The sequence below is a fragment of the Lepisma saccharinum genome, chromosome 29, assembly GCF_977018435.1.
Source record: "Lepisma saccharinum chromosome 29, izLepSacc3.1, whole genome shotgun sequence".
NCBI classification, from domain to species: domain Eukaryota; kingdom Metazoa; phylum Arthropoda; class Insecta; order Zygentoma; family Lepismatidae; genus Lepisma; species Lepisma saccharinum.
In genome coordinates, this window is record NC_139257.1 from 15,466,195 (window position 1) to 15,483,348 (window position 17,154).

General features: G+C 36.1%; 1 protein-coding gene across 2 annotated transcripts in view; it reads right to left on the reverse strand.

Moving 5' to 3' along the window:
• Positions 1 to 992: 992 nt before the first annotated feature.
• LOC145981637 (haloacid dehalogenase-like hydrolase domain-containing protein 2) overlaps positions 993 to 17,154 on the reverse strand; it is a 40,115-nt gene continuing 23,953 nt past the window's right edge. The window contains exon 5 of one of the 2 annotated variants that reach the window (XM_083115024.1): positions 993 to 1,525. The gene's annotated coding sequence lies outside the window, so the exon portion shown is untranslated. The remainder of the gene's footprint in view (positions 1,526 to 17,154) is intronic. The other variant, XM_083115025.1, reaches the window with a different exon arrangement.

The window sequence follows — 17,154 nt, forward strand, 5'->3', positions numbered from 1 at the left end:
GGTAAACAACAACAATAGTAAAAAAAAGTTTCTACTTACAAGTCATTCACCTCACAGTTTACTGTGCAACATTTGAGGCACATTTCCAGGTTTTCCTGAACTCCAATCTTTACAGTGTCCAAGAATGAATCAAAATATGGCTAAAAACAGTTGAATGGTGGAAGATAGAATAGGAAATAAAGATCATGCTGAATGTAAAAGAGGGGCAACCACGTAACTAGGTCCTGTGGTGTTATTCCACATTCATGTGATGAGCAACGCAGCTCCTGTACACTTCCATCTTTCCCCCCTGCCTTGTGGAAGTTCCGAAACTGGCCGAAACATTGGACAATAAACTAAATTGGACAATAAACTAATAAAAATGTTTAAAAAAACGTTCTTACTTATATTATCATCTTCAGGTTTCAAGCAATTGTCCAATTTTTAAACCTTGAGTTTTAAAACTTCAATAAGGAAAATATTGTCGCTCCAATGCCAAAACCACAATGTGCAAATTTTGACTTTTTCACCTGGTGCAGTTTCAGACTATATTTTGTCGATAGATTCCTACACTAACTTACACAACCTAGTAAACATTCATAAGTAGATACACATTTTACAGATGACAACATTTATACAAACGTAAAACCTTTTTCTCTCTCAGGAAATTAAATATTAAAATGCTTTTATCTTCATAAAGTTTAGCACATTTTTTGTTTTGAGCATTGGAATAACAATATATATCAAAACTTGTCAGTTTGGCAAATACATATCCTCATGTTTAAGTAGAACAACTACTATTAATTTCAGAACATTTCTAGCCTTAATTTAGACAGTCTCTTTTCTATGATACACCCATGGAATGTTGGGAGTTTTGTTTTGGTTGTCATGCTTTTCAACTTTTCTATTGTTTAAAGACCTGAATACAAATGAGTTCAGGATTATAATTATACAAGTTTCACAGAGTAAGAACAGCTGGGGGAAAGGTAAGAAGAGAAACTCTTGCGTGCTTTTCTGTTTTATTTCCATTATCACAGCATTTTGTCACCAGAACTACAGTTGAACTTGTGTGGTTTTTCATGTAGTATTTCAATAATTAACTGAATACAACAATAACAATATTAATGCACCTCCTGCAGGTGTGGAATTTGACAATATTCTGGCATATCTCAAAGAATATCCAGGTAGAAAAACAGTTCAAACATAAATAATATTGATATTTCACGTTTTCTAAATCATAAAGCAATGTATGAAATAGCACTTCCTGTACTTGTACATCAATCATATCGTACGCATGGAAGGCTACTGTTTTCCTTATTACCTTTAAATAGAATCATATCAAAAATTAAACAATGTTAGTATGATTCTGCTCCACTAACCTGCTTATCACCAATTTCTTCCTTCACAACTACATCATTGGGAAATGAAGGGTGAAGACAACCAACACAAAGGCAGTTCAACAAATTACTTCATTCCATTGGCTGCAAGTTCCAACCTGGGGAAGTATATGTAATATATTACTGAATAAACTATGCAACCACGACAGCTAAAACAAAAATAAAGTTTAGATCAGCATGCAATGTTTATCCTAGAAAGCTAACGTGTCTTGTGCCAAATTATATTAAAGCTAACCAGGGATGTGCCGAAGCCAATTGCAGATGTAAAAAAATCGACAAAAATCCGATATTTTAAACCGGTACAGATTATGCTATAGTTTTTACCATCTAATAAGTTTTATATTCTAGTTTTGTAAGATTTATTGAAAATTAGGTTATCATTCATCATTATTGTAGAGGTTTTGTAATAAAATTATTGCAAATTCTCATTCACAGGATCAACCTAACTCAAAATCGGAAATAAAACAGTACATTGCTGAACCAGGATCTGCTGTTGTATTGGAAATTCAAAAATGAGTATTCAAACCTGAAGCAAGTGCTGAGAAAATACTTGGGCATACCTGCTGCATCAGTATTCAGTGATTGAGTGTTCAGTGTTGCTGAACAGATTTGCGATTAGAGAAGAAGTAGGTTACTTCCTGAAGTGCTTCCAAAACTTGTGTTTCTGAAGTTGAATCTGGCAGCAGTAAATCTCCAACATTAAGAATAGGAATTCATTTGCATTTCAAAGAACTGCTTGTGTACTAATATAAAATCTCTTGAGAATCCATGTTCTTCTTAAAGGTACACATAACCACCTTTTGTAGAAGCAAATGTACATTCACATCTCTTGAGAATATATATGTATATACTAGGGATGTGACGAAGCTGAAAATTTACTGATGCCGATGTACTGACCGACAATTTTTGGAACCGATACCGATGCCGATATTTAACCGATTTCGATACATAAGATTATTAAACAGAAATGGGATGTTATTTTCAGCATGACAAAAATAAATTTGCTATGTACATTTCTATTGCATATCATATGTATATACGTAACCTATATATTCTCAAGAGATGCGAATGTACATTTGCATCTACAAAATGTTATGTGAAGCTTTAAGAAGAACATGGATTCTCAAGAGATTAAACATTAGTACACAAGCAGTTCTTTGAAATGCAAAATGAATTCCTGTTCTGCCAGATTCAACTTCAGAAACACGAGATTTGGAAGCACTTCAGGAAGTAACCTACTTCTTCTTCTCAAATCTGTTCAACAACACTGAACACTCAATCACTGAATACTGATGCAGCAGGTATGCCCAAGTATTTTCGCGGCACTTGCTTCAGGTTTGAATATATTCATTTTTGAATTTCCAATACAACAGCAGGTCCTGGTTCAGCAATGTACTTTTTTATTTCCGATTTTGAGTTAGGTTGATCCTGTGAATGAGAGTTTGCAATAATTTTATTACAAAAACTCTCAGTTCCAAAAATTATCAGTGAGGGCATCGGTAAATTTTCAGCTTCGTCACATCTCTAAAGCTAACCATTCGTCTGCTGGACTATTGATTTCTTCAGGAAAAAAAAAAGAGCATAAATTTTGCAAAACCTATTTTATTTACCACAAAAGTTAGTATTTACTTACAAAAGACATGCATAGCATAGTCTTGTGTGCACTCAAAATAACACTTTGACTGGTGTTCACCACACATACCTTTGGAGCAACGGCAGCAGAAGAATCTGGTCATCCTCCGCTTGCTCAACAATCAGAATGAAAAATATTCCTTCCTTGTTGTTGTTGAGCAACTGCATTAGTTGTTGGCATTTTCACATTCAGGATGTTAGCAAAATCTTGCAAAGTTGCCGTGGAAGTTTTGGTGTACATAGAGAAACATTTCGTCCCCCTCCCCCTCCCCCCAGATGAGGCAAAATTAAAAACACACTGAAGGAATGCTTGTAAAAGGACACCGATATTTCCCCGTCAATCTCTCGGACCCAAACTAAGGTAGATGGGGTGGGGAGCAGATGAGTTATTGGAAGGGGGTGAAACAAGAAAACAGCACCACATGCATAATATGCCAGATGATGCGTTAGCTTTCCAGGTAAATTGGAATCCGTTGTGTTTCTGCTGAGAGATGCCAGATCTCCTCTAGACAGATGAACAAAAGCAGCAAAAATAACTGAACATAGATTTCATTGAAACAAGCTAACTGTGCTATGTAAAGAACCAAACTGGATAATGACAAAAAACAAAGCAGCAGCCTTGTACAAAACCCTATGAGTAGGGACCTTGATTTTTTGGTTTTTTATCCCAAAATAGTTGTTTTTTCTACTTTTTCATAAAATTCACGGATGGCACACTTTTTTGCCAAATATACCCAAAATAATATACTCTTTGTGCTTTTAAATTAGTGTTTTAATTTCTAAGTGACATGGTCTATGGCTGTTTGCAATTCATAAGTTCGAAACAATTTTTCAGGAAGTTATTTTCCTATTCTTGTGCTACAAACACCAATGTTATGGCACCCCTGTAGGTGTAGGTGCATGCCCTATCTCCATGAGAATCCCACTGCTTTGCTCAGTGATGCAAAAGGTTTCTTGCATGATAAATGCCGATGCTACGGCCCCAGCGTGGGTGGGTGATCACTCGATCTCTGCCCAAACCACGCAACTTCTTCACTCAGTATGCCCTGTAGCCTTCTGGTGGTTAAAAACTTGGAAAACATGCACATCACATGTGCAAATATGGTACATTATATTTTTAAGCCTTAAGCACAACAAATGTTGAATTTTTGCAGTATTTTGCATTTTGCATTTTGTACCAAATTCATGTCGTTTTGTGATTTTGATTGCATGAATAATGTGTTTTGTACAAAAGGTTTTTTAAAATTTTCTTTATGATTTTGCTACATTATTTCTTTCTTTGCCCTCTTGAAGCAGTTTCTTCACTTTATCTCTCTGTGTTCTATATTCTTCAAATGCCTCAATTCAATTAAAAAATTCAAGCTAATTTATGCCCCACCTCTCTCCTTTCTTCTAAAAAAAAATAGAAATATTAACACATTGGGGGTCTCACGACGGGCATAGCCCTTAAAGTCAATGTGGACGAACGACTGGCATAGCCCATCCTGCGGTATGCAATCGCTTTGCCAATTGAACTATGGGCTATGTTCGTACTTCGTCTCATGTGCATGTTCATTCAAGCCCCTCTGTTGAAATTCCGACCGTTAAGTAACATGTGCTATTTTTATCTCGCACCTGCGACTGTTTGTTGTCGGGTTGATGAACACTGCATTGTTTATAATGGCGTCGTTAGATCCGGAATGCATAGCGGAAATTCTGCATGAGGATTCAGCCTCAGACTTTGAAGTTAGAGACGATTTTGATGATGCAGATGAATTTGAAGATTTGGAAGGTAGGTTGTATTCGTAATAATTAATTGTTGACAATATAAAAAGTGTTGCAAACTCTAGTATTTTATGAATGAAGTGAGAAGAGGTAATTTTTTTGGGTCTATTCATCTTGCCTCTTGCTTGATTCTCCTACATGCACTGATGTATTTTTAGTTTTTCCATTTATTATTTTGTATAGTGTATGTGAAATGAAAATTTATTTAGTTTATTTATTTATTTATTTGTTTAATTTTTAGAGATAACGCAGAACCAACTGATACATTGTCCTGTCCTGCAGCCACTTTCTCAAACAAAAGATAATTACTTGTAATTTGGAATTATTTTTTTTTGTTATGTGCACATAAGAAGTATTCTTATGCAAGATTCAAAAGATGTATTGAGGGTTTATGTAGTTATTTATTGAAATTTCCAGATTACGAACTTAAAATATCTCTATATTAACATTTGTTACAATGCTGTACTTTTTTTTTCACAAAACATTGCTGAAAAAAATATTCAAAAATGTCTAAAAATGAAAATAAAATTTAACAAATTTTTGTTCATTGAAAAGAGGAAGTTTTGTAGATTTAAGAAATATGTGGTAAATAAAAACAAATTAAAAATATTTTTTCCATGATTTTTTGAAAAACAACCAAAAACCGCAGACCAGAGGTAAAAATGCTGTATTATGAGGCCAGACCCGAATGTGTTAACTAGAAGTAGGAGCAAGTAGAATGGAATACCAGGGGGTGTGGGTGGCACTGGACAGTTGGTAAGCATATACAGGTCTGCCTGCCATTAGTTCATCACCACCAGCAAGAATTTTGTAAATGTTTGCTTGAAGATGAGAGAGAAGAGGTGAGCTCTCAAAATGTGTCTTTCTAGTAAGTATAAGTAGTATACAATGGGAAATGTCCAATTAACTTTGCACATTTTTAAAGAACCATTGTCACTTACATTCAGAAAATTATTAAACTTGCAGTAATTTGCGAGACGAGCATATTCTCAATTATAAATCTTTTCAAGTGCTTTGTATTCCTGTTGTCTAGCTGTTAGCAATGTGAATGAGCCGAGACACCAAAAGGTCCACATACTAACTTACCAAGAGCTCAGAAAACAGCGAACATGACACATTAATTGTCTGTAGAGCCATTGAAGTTTATTTTACTTAATTGAAAACACTTCACATGGAAAGCAGAAGCTGCAACCCTATTTTAGGGTGGGCAGAGTGAGTAAAAGTGCACGATCAAAGCAAAAATTGAGTAACTAGGAAGTTTCTCTTTTCACGAAAGAGAAAAGAAGCCAAAAATTTTCACGTTCAGGTCTTGCATCTTGTGCAACCACAAGAAAATTGCCGCTGCTAATAGAAGCATTAGAACTAGGGATTAGCCGAAACCAGTTTCAACCGATACCCATATAAATACTCTTACCGATTCCCATGCTTGGAAATAGTAACTATAAAAGTTGTTAAAAATAAAGTCTGGTCTACATTGATTGATTGAGTTTATGTTTTAAGTCCACTTTATGCACAGTAAGGCTAATCGGGACTGGACCTACAGTTTAAAGTGGGATTTGAACCACTATGTGCCTTCATTGGGTATCGAACCCGGGACCCCTTGATACAAGACGACAATGCTCCCACTGCGCTATTGGGGAGGCATTGTCTGGTCTACATGTATGTTTTGTTTGATTGATCGATTGAGTTGTTGTTTCAAGTGCAATCCGAACCATTATGTGCCTCCACTGGGAATCAAACCCAGGACCTCTTGATTACAAGGCGACAACACCACCTCTGCACCATGGGGGAGGCATAGTGTTTTGTCGTCACTCTTGCATGATAAGGTAAATTTCCATTCAATGAGAAGACTGTTCAAAATTTCACCACCAGTCTTTTCTTCAGTTTTTAAAAAAGCATCATGGATGAAGCACAATTGACACATAATTTCGGTGTGTACAGTGAGAACGAAAAGAAATATGCATTGCTCTCTGTGGCCTCGAGAGTGATTACTTAAGTTGGCTAAAGTCTCACATGTCAATTTGCCCGTGAAGTAAGGCAGGAACATTAGGTTAGGCATAATTAATTACGTATGGATGTGGACTGCAAATTATTAATGCTAGGAACCCCCGAAAATGAAAAACAAGACATTACTCATCCAACATCAATGACACCCAGTGCAAAAAGTATGACAGTTTTTTTTTTAAACAAAGCTCCAGCCCATCCATCTTCCGAGCGGTCGTCAAACCTCATTCAGTTCATGCAAGATGGACAATAAAACAGGCTTAATGATTAATATTAGTGAGTGAGTATTCCATTCAAATTTACAACAGTTTTGCTTAAAAATGGTCAAGAATTATATCAAAATACAGAGGTTGTTCGCTTTATATTTGACCATTGTCGATTTGGTGCTGCCACCTGGTGTATCATGCTGGAACTATGGATCTGCTGGCGGGAGCAGTGTTGTGTCTGACGTTGTAGGTGCGTGAGTGTTGGTAGTGAATGTTATCCAATGGCGTCGAAAATCAACCGGTATTGGGAGGGTTACGTAATGGCCCTTTTCCATGCTAAGTTTTCATACGTACGCATTGTGAAACACTCTGGGTGACTACTGCAAAAGCTATTGTGGCCCGTTACACACAACAGGCTCTCCTTGCGAAACATTCACCCACGAAAACCACCAGGAGAAGGGCTGCAAGCCAAGTGTCACATACCGTGACTTTGACGGCAAGGGGCGCAGCAACTTTGTTCGTTAGTGCAGGGAAAGTTTCCCTCGTGGCTTTATGGTTGTAACAAGAGGGTAAGTTGATGATACGCAAGGTGGACAAAAACGTGAAGGTGAATGCCAGATACTTCCAAGACTCCATTCTGACACCTATCTATCGGACAGACATCCCACAATTGTATGGAATGGATGCGAACCAGGTGATGATCCATATGGACAAGGTTTTGAGTCATTCCGCCAGAACATCATTACGTTTTTACCAGGAAATGGCAGAGGAATTAGGAATTCGTGTCATTCCATTTGAAGACGTTCCTGTGAAAAGCCCAGATGCCAGTCCAATGGATTTTTGCGCATTTGGACTGTTGAAACGACGTCTTCAACATCGCCGCCCGCGCACCCTGGATGGTCTATGGAAAGCTTGCAGGGAGAAGTGGGACAGAATTCCCATGCCTGTCCTGCGCCGGAGCTTGCTGCAATGGAAACTGCGATGCTGGGCGATAGTCCACAATGCTGGGTGTCCAATAGAACATGATCGGTGTTGGCGGCAAGGTATCTCTTAAGGTGAGTACCCGTCAAAAATGGTCGGATATAAAGCGAACAACCTTCTGTAGTGTCTTATTTTACAATACATTTTGCCTTGGTCAGCATTTTAGTGTTTTATTAAAACAAGGCTTTAATACACACTGTAAAAAAAAAATGCATCACTTCATTACTTTTGGTCGTTCAGCATTTCGCTCGTGAATTATCAGTTGTTTTATTGATTTAATTCGACTTGTCGATTCGTTTTCCTAACAATTATATAAAACACTATATCTGTACAATATATTTTTATTATTTAAGTCATAGTTACGTACATAATGCACTTTACAGAACAAATAACAAAATTATTGCAAATATAGCTTGTGGAACGTTTTCGCACAAAGACAATTTTTACAAGTAAAAAGATTGAACAAAGGATTTAAATGCATCATGATATGTCAATTTGTAATGATAGTAAGTAAATACTTTGACTAGTACTTAGTGTGGCCACCCCTTGCCTTCCTAAGTGCTTCTGACCTTCGAGGTATGCTATGAATGAGATTTTGAGAATATTCAACCTCAATTTCATTCCAAACATGTACAATTGCTGCCATAAGTTCCTCTTTTGACCTGTACGTCTGATTACCAAGTTTTTTGCACATCATAGCCCACAGGTTTTCTATAGGATTCATGTCTGGAGAGTTGAGCGGCCAACAAAGTCTTTCAATATTCATATCATGAAACCAGTTATTCACCACCTGAGCATGGTGACAGATTGCATTATCGTCTTGAAAAATAAAGAAGTCCAAATTCTGTCCAGAAAAATGATCTCCTGCAGTTTGTAGAATTTTCCGATTCAGGATTTCCAGATATTGATCAGCCTTAAGGGTCCCTGTGCAAATATCCATCCTGCCAATCCCTTTTGCAGAGAAACATGCCCAAATCATAACACTGCCACAAAACTTTTGAGTTTCTAAAATACAAGATTTTGCAAGTTCTTCTCCCTTCCGCATCCACAGTTTAACTGAGCTGTCCTTCCCCAGCAATTTAAATCGTTTTTCATCAGAAAATATCACATGTTCCCAATCTGTATCATTCCATGCGCCATAACGTGCGACAAACTCACGTCTAGCTTTTGCATGTGGGTCAGTTAGTCTGGGTTTTTTACGTGGGACGTGTTTAGAAACACCCTGTTTCTTTAGTCGGGATACTACAGTAGTATGAGTAAGGTTAACTCCCACGTCATTTTGAAGTTTATGTGCAATTTGGCGTGAACTCAATCCTCTGTTCTTCAGTGCCATGTCCTTTATCAAACGATCCAGTCGAGGTGATGTATTTTTCTTTCTGCCACACTGACTTCTCAGTGATGATTTTCCATGTTCTTGTTGCTTTTGCAGGCAGCGGCTAACTGTGGATTGATGCATTTGAAGTTGTCGACCAATTTCTCTCTGAGAATGACCATCCAATCCATATGCAAAGCAAGAACCATTCCTTGCTTACGTGGTGAAATGTCACACTTTCTGCCCATTTGTTTCGAGAAAACACGCTCAAATACACTACACACCACCAGAACACTTCACAAATATGATAACGTATACAAACTGTCAATAATGAACATGTAGTTTGCAACATAAAACATGTCACAAGTTGCACTACTAACAATCGTTTTACAGATTCCTGACAATTAATTACAAAGCCTTGCATCAGTAACTGATTGCAACACCCTCTAGCGGACACTCCAAACACTATATCAACAAAAGAATAACACCACACTACACAGTGATACCAGACCAAGGCTTCAATCAATTGATTTCAAGTTGTGCAGGAAAGATGCATGCATGTGAAACTCAAAATTGTCAACATCCGTAATAAGAATACAGTGATGCTATTTTTTTTTTTACAGAGTGTAGTTATAGCAGTTTCCATGCTTTTCCTGCCTTCATCACCATCCCCCTCCATGTAACCAGCTCATCACTTAACAGAACATAAAAATATTTCAAAAATGTTAAAAACAAAGATTTTTATTTTCTGACAAGCAGAATTAAGGAAACTGACTGTAATATAATTATTGACACTAAATCACCTATTTTGTAGCATAATAACTAATATATTTACAAATAAAATAATATTAGAATTTCTTCTCACGTATCAAAATACCAAAAACAACATGCTTTTATATACTGTGCAGCAGTTTTGAGTGCACCTGAATATGTATGTATCTTGCTGCAATTAGTGGAAATATACAAGTTGAATAAAATCTTTTGTACATCTCAATATTTTTACCAGTTTTCCTAGATACAAATGATCTTTGAGCAGATTAATATTTGATGTTTCAAGTTAACAAAGACAAGCTATTTATTATTTCCACATCTCACAGAAGAATGGAAACAACTATCTTGACAGCAATATTTCCCATAGAGCAGTGGTTCCCAACGTGTGCACCACAGCACCCTGGGGTGCCGTGGATAGCTTACAGGGGCACCGCAAAATGTTCCAACATTTTCACAGAAATGATATTGTTGTTCGAAATATGTGCTTATTTAGTATTTTTTGCATGTAAAATGTTTCTGAATTTGAAATGTGTGTTTATTTTTTAACCTAAGGCAAGCAATCTAACCACACTAAATGTGCATTGCACGTGAGATATGCTTACATTCTGACCTTGGCCCCGTGGAAAAAGTTTGAAACACTACGGGTGCCGTGAAACAAAAAAGATTGTCCCATGTGAATCCCTGCCATAGAGCATAATAATATACAAATCAGATTAATTTTTAACAGCAACAACAGCGATTCTACTCTTGAATGTACAGTGGGATGCATAAGTATTACCAAGCAAATTGTCCATCCCTATGTTTATTCTCTTTGTTTAACACATTGAATCCCAGGGTATTTTAAATTGGCAATAACTCAGAAACCCGGGCATTTTATGTGATTTTCAACAATCTGAAACAATTTATTTTTTGGTCTTACTATACAGGGTGTCCGAGGAGTCCCCGTACCCCTAGGTTTGAGTATCACAGAGAACAATGTTAGTGTAATTTTAGTTGTGGCATTGGTAACACTGCTCTCATGGTCACAGACATGAGCCGGGATGACATCACAATACTTGTTCGGACCATATTTTTTTGACGAATATGTGAATGGACATTCTTATTTACACATGTTGCAAACGTTGTTATTTCCTCAGCTGCAAGTGAAGGGAATCATGGATTGTTTGAGGGTACAGCAGGACAGAGCTCCAGCCCATTTTGCTTTTCAGGTACATGATTTCCTTAATGAACAATTTCCAGGCAGCTGGATTGGGCATGATTCTCCAACATCTCCATCCACATTGAAATGGACCCCACCAAGCCTGGATCTTACAACACCGGACAACTCATTGTGGGGAATAATCAAATCACATGTCTCTCATCGTCGGTACAGGACAGATGAAGAATTGCGCGAAAGTGTGGAGGCAGCTTTTCGAAAGGTAACTCCTCAGACGCTCCGGAACATGTCATGTACAGCACGATGGAGCATATACAGATCCACTAGATACATAGTTCATATATGTAAGTACTGAACTATAGTATGTACTAAATAAATAAACTAAAATTACACTGACATTGCTCCCTGTGATACTAAAACCTAGGGGTACGGAGATTTCTCGGACACACTGTACATGTGTGATACATCAAAATAAAGGCAATTTCATTGCCTACACGATAAAAAAGAAACAATTAGAATCTGAGTATTCTTGCGTGTGCTAGAGATGTTCAACATAGTCCTTGTTTTTCATTTAATGAAAAAGTCAGAACTTCTAATACTAAAATTATTTCTTCTGTAGTCTACAGTTATTACAAGCATAAAAACACAGTTTTTCGTTGTGACATTTCAGGATATAACTATTTTTTAGTCAAATCAAAAAAAAATATCTGATGAAGGGAGCGTGTGTTCTCCTGAAAATTCACAACGAAAAACTGTGTTTTTATGCTTGTAATAACCGTAAATTACAAGAGAAATAATTCTAGAATGCAAGCAATACGTACATACAAGAAAAACTATTAGTATTCTAATACTAAACATACATACCCTTAGTATGAAACACAGGCGGTGTGCAAGTAAATAAATCAGTGTTCCATTTCTTTTGATATTTCAAGTAAACACATTGGTCAAGTGCATGGGTGCCAATAGGAGTTTTCTCAGGGGAGGGATCTTCAAGATTCCATATGTAGGGTGTACTGAAATGGATCCTGTCATCAACATAAAAAGTAATGTTAGCATACTAAATTCCATTAGCCAGAAAGAGGAGCTCGAGCACCCCTTTCCCCCCATATGGGCACACATGGTCAAGTATGTGTATGTGTGTGTGTATTTGTGAGTGATGATGAAGCACTAAAAATATAGTCCTAGTACTGCAATCAATGAAATGAACGTACTTTCCATTCAATGAGAAGGCGGTTCAAAATTTCACCACCAGGGTACAGCACAATGCAGAGGCATACCAAAAGAACTCCCAGCATCGTAAATTTAAACATTCAAGTGATATTGGCCCACACTATGCATGTGCATGGAACACACACCATATCCAGGATGCTCGTGCATAGCACGAACATGGGATTCAATGTGTTAACCCAATGAGAGCTGCAAGAATTAAAACAAAAGAACAAGCTGATGACAAACTCTGCATTAACATACTTAAAAATATATTATTTAATCTTTACATGGCGGAACCTTGGACATCTGTATTTCCATTGAAGCTGGTGCCTTTTCAAGCTTGGCTTTTCAAACTTGCTGCGAAGTACAAAAAAATCGGATCTAGAGAACTGATTGATTGATTGATTGATTTATTAGCATCCATTCAACTTTACAAAAGTTTGGAATTGTCACATTGTACATGTACATTTAGAATACATCTATAAAATTATAGGCATAATATAATATAAAATACAATAGATAGTATGAGATACAAGATATCGTATAAAGAGAATAAATGCATGCTCAATGTTATTTTCTTGAGACATATGTTTTCTATATTCAATGTTTGCTTAATTTGCTATGACATTATGTACACACATGTATATATATATACATACACACAAACATAAATTGAGCATTAAATAGTCACCTATACTTACATCTAGATAAATTAAATCGAACAGCAAAACAAAAATAAAAAAAATGATGATAGGTCAGTCCTACTTTGTTATATTATTGTTGCTATTCCTGTCACTTACGGTATCAATGTACTCTTGCACTGTGTAAAAACAATGTTCCTTTAGGAATCTTTTTAGATGTAACTTGTATACTGGCAATGACTTTATATTTTTGAATGCATTTGGTAGCATGTTAAATAAGCGTATACCATTATATGTTACCCCTTTTTGGTAGAATGTGGTATTGTGTAATGCCATATGTAAGTCATTCTTTCCCCTGGTGTTGTAGGTGTGGTAGTCCTTATTTGCTGTGTGTGTATTTTGACAAATTTTCATGCTTGTTAGGATTTCATATAGGTATATGCATGGAACTGGCAATATCTGTAATTCTTGAAATAATGGTTTGCATGGTGCATCTGTTGGAGCATTTGCCAGAATTCTAACAGCTATCTTTTGTAGTCTGAATAATGTAATGCTTTTGTTCATGTTCCCCCAGAAAATGATGCCGTACCGTAATACAGAGTGAATGATGCCATAGTATAGTGTTTTTGCTGCTTCTAGATTTACTACATTTCTTACTGTTCTTATCGCATAACAAAACCCACTAACCTTGTTTGCTGTAGCTTCAATGTGTAGATCCCACTTTAAATTTTCAGACAGTTGTACGCCAAGAAATTTTATGTTAGATACATATTCTATGTCCTGATCTTGAAAGTTAATTTCTGGAGTTTCACTGCTACAGCTGTTGATTTGAAATCTAATTGCATTTGTTTTTTTAGTGTTTACCACAAGACCATTTTTTTCTATCCACTGTGAGATGTGAGTGATTGTATTCTTTATGTTGTGTTTTAACCGTTCTGTGTTTGTTCCTGCTATAAGAACAGTTTTATCTTCAGCAAAGAGAGTTGTGTTTGCATCTTTACAGTTTTGTGGAAGGTCATTGATGTAAATTAAAAAAAGTAAGGGTCCTAAAATGGATCCTTGGGGTACACCGTATGTAATACGTTGTTTCTTTGATCGATAATTTTCCTTGTTATTATCCTCATCGATGTGAGTTATTTCTACTATCTGATTCCTGTCTGTTAAATATGATTTAAACCATTCTTTTGCTACTCCCCTGATCCCATACTGGTCCATTTTTTTTACCAAGAGTTTGTGGTTGACAGTGTCAAATGCTTTTGTTAGATCAAGAAAGAGCCCTACACAGTGTTCTTTTTTATCCAAAATTTCTCTAATTGCTTCTGTGAATGTGTGTATAGCAGATTGTGTAGATTTTCCTTTGCAAAAACCATGTTGTTGTTCAGAAATGATGGAAAATTTGTTAAAAAATGTTAATAATCTATTGTACATAACCCTTTCAAGTATTTTTGAGATGACTGGGAGAAGAGAGATTGGTCTGTAATTACTCATTTCATTTTTTGACCCTTTCTTGTGCAGAGGTTTTATTATGGCAGTCTTTAGCTGTTCTGGATATTTACCGGTAAGGAGACTTAGATTAACTACATGACGTATTGGGACACACAGGTGTGCGGCACATTTTTTTATTACAATGTCAGGTATCTCATCTATGCCGGCAGAATAATTGTTTTTCAAGCGACTTATTAAGCTAAATATTTCCTTCTCGTCTGCTGGGAGTAAGTATATACTGGAATCTACTTTAGTTATATTACTAGTTTTATGATTTTGTTTTTGGATGTTTTTTGTTATTTTTTCTACTATCCCAGTAAAGTATTTATTGAAAGTTGATGCTACATCTTGGGGATTGACCACGCTTTTGCCTTCGTGTTTTAGTGATATGTTGTCTTTGTATTTTTCTTTCCCTACCATACCTAATTCGGTTTTTGCAATATGCCACAAGGTTTTTTGTTTGTTTTTTGAGTCTAGGATCATATTGCTATTATAGTCTTTTTTTGCTTCCTTGACTGAGTTTTCAAACTCCTTTCTTTTTTCCTTTAGATATGAATTGAATGTTTCACTTTTGAATTTGTGTCTGCATTTATTCATTATGATGAAATCTTTCCAGTTTTCTTTGATGTCGGGTGTTATCCAATTTGATTTTGTTTTAATGTATATTTTTTTTTGTTATTTTGGGAAATGCTAAATTAAATGAGTATGAAATGGCAGACTGCAATGTCTCGTATGCTTCATTCACATCAGTTTGGTAGTATAGGCCATCCCACGATTCTCTACTTATTAAGTAGTTAAAGTAACTAAAATTAGCTTCATTATATTCTCTTTTTGTGGTATTTATGTGTCTATAAGGTGTGTGTGTTTGGTTTGTGTTTTGTGCTGCACTAATTTTTATGCATTGTGCCTCATGGTCTGAAAAGCCAGTACTAATTGTATTGACACTGTATACAAATAAGTTGGTGTTTAAGAAAACCTGATCAATTGCTGTTTTTGAAGTTGATGTGATTCGTGTGGGTACTCTCACAACTGCTGTCAGATTGTGAGCTTTCATGAATATTTCTACCTCATGTTCTATTTTTTGACTCAGGAAATCAATGTTAAAATCTCCTATTAGTATGGATTTGATTTTTCTTTTGGAATAAGCATCTAATATTACATCTAGTTTCCTAGTAAAGTTGTTGATATTACTGTCGGGTGTTCTGTATGCACAAATTAATACTAGCCTAAGTGGTGGAAATTCAACTATGGAACTTTCAAATTCTTTTTCCTCATTCAGGTAGTTGAATTGTTTGCTCCCTTTTGCCTTAATGTTATTTTTTATGAATATGCATGACCCACCCCTGATTTTATTTTCTCTGGAGAAACTGGTTGCTAGGGTAAAATTTGGAAAGTTTATGTAGTTAAGATCATCTTTTCGCAGCCAGTGTTCTGTCAGACAAATTACATCAATGTTACATAATTCATTTTGCATAAATATTTCTAAATTAAGCTTTTTTGCTGTGGTAAGGCCTTGTATGTTTTGATGAAATATATTTAATGTGTTTTCTTTTGCATTTACTTTTTTATCATGAGTACCTTTCCCTTCTTTTGTTTTTTTATCATCACTCTTGTCACTAGGTTCTACAATAAAAAATCTTCATGAAATTTTTGTGGTACACGTTTTTCCCTTCTTGACAGTCTTAGAGCTCCATCACTTGTATTCGCAATTTCAGATGTTTCATTTTTTTCCGGTAGTTTGTCACTCACTTCATTTTCACGGTGGAGCACATTACACAAAGATTCTTTACTCACCTTTTTGGTAGTGTTGTTTGTTACCTTTTCCCTTTCAACTGCATCTTTTTCAGTTATCTTCTCGAGATGATTTTCACTATTCAGCACTTGCACTAGGATTGTTTCCTTCTCCTTTCCAATAGATTGAGGTGCGGGGAGGACTATGGTAACATTGTTGTTTTGTGGAGATGAATTGTTCAGCAGTAAGCAGAGTTTATTACACAGAACGTCTTTGCCTCTTCTGTTCAGATGCTGACCATGCGTAGTATGCCCATCTCTACCAATGTCGTTGACACTCAACATTTTTACTGTGGGGAAGAATTTGCACACTTTCGAGATTTTTGAGTTAACCCTTTCAATTTCCATGTTTACACAAGAGGTTGGAATGAGATCATACCTATGTGGGATTCCTGTAACAATGACGTTTGTGTTTTGTACAATTTCGAGGCACTTTTTTAGTACTGGTATCACATTTTTTGCCTCGTTTTTGGCGACATCCACCCATTATGATTACACAGTCTTTGCTTCCGTAGTTTTTGCACATGGAAGCCGCTGATTTCACTACTTCATTCAGTGGAGCCCCTGGTTTAGTGTATCCAGTTATTTCGTACTTATTGCATTTTTCTGACATTTTTGATGCAATATCACGACTATGGCTATCGCCTAAAATTAAGACCTTGCATTTGAACTCTTTATTTGGGTTAAATTTGTCTTGCTTTTTGAGTTTACCAGTTTCGTTACCATTTTCTTTTTTGCTTGGCCCCGTTAAGTTGACAGATTTTGTTGTTGAGGGGTTAGCTTCTGCATTGTATAGTACCTCATATGGATTTCGATGTATAAATTG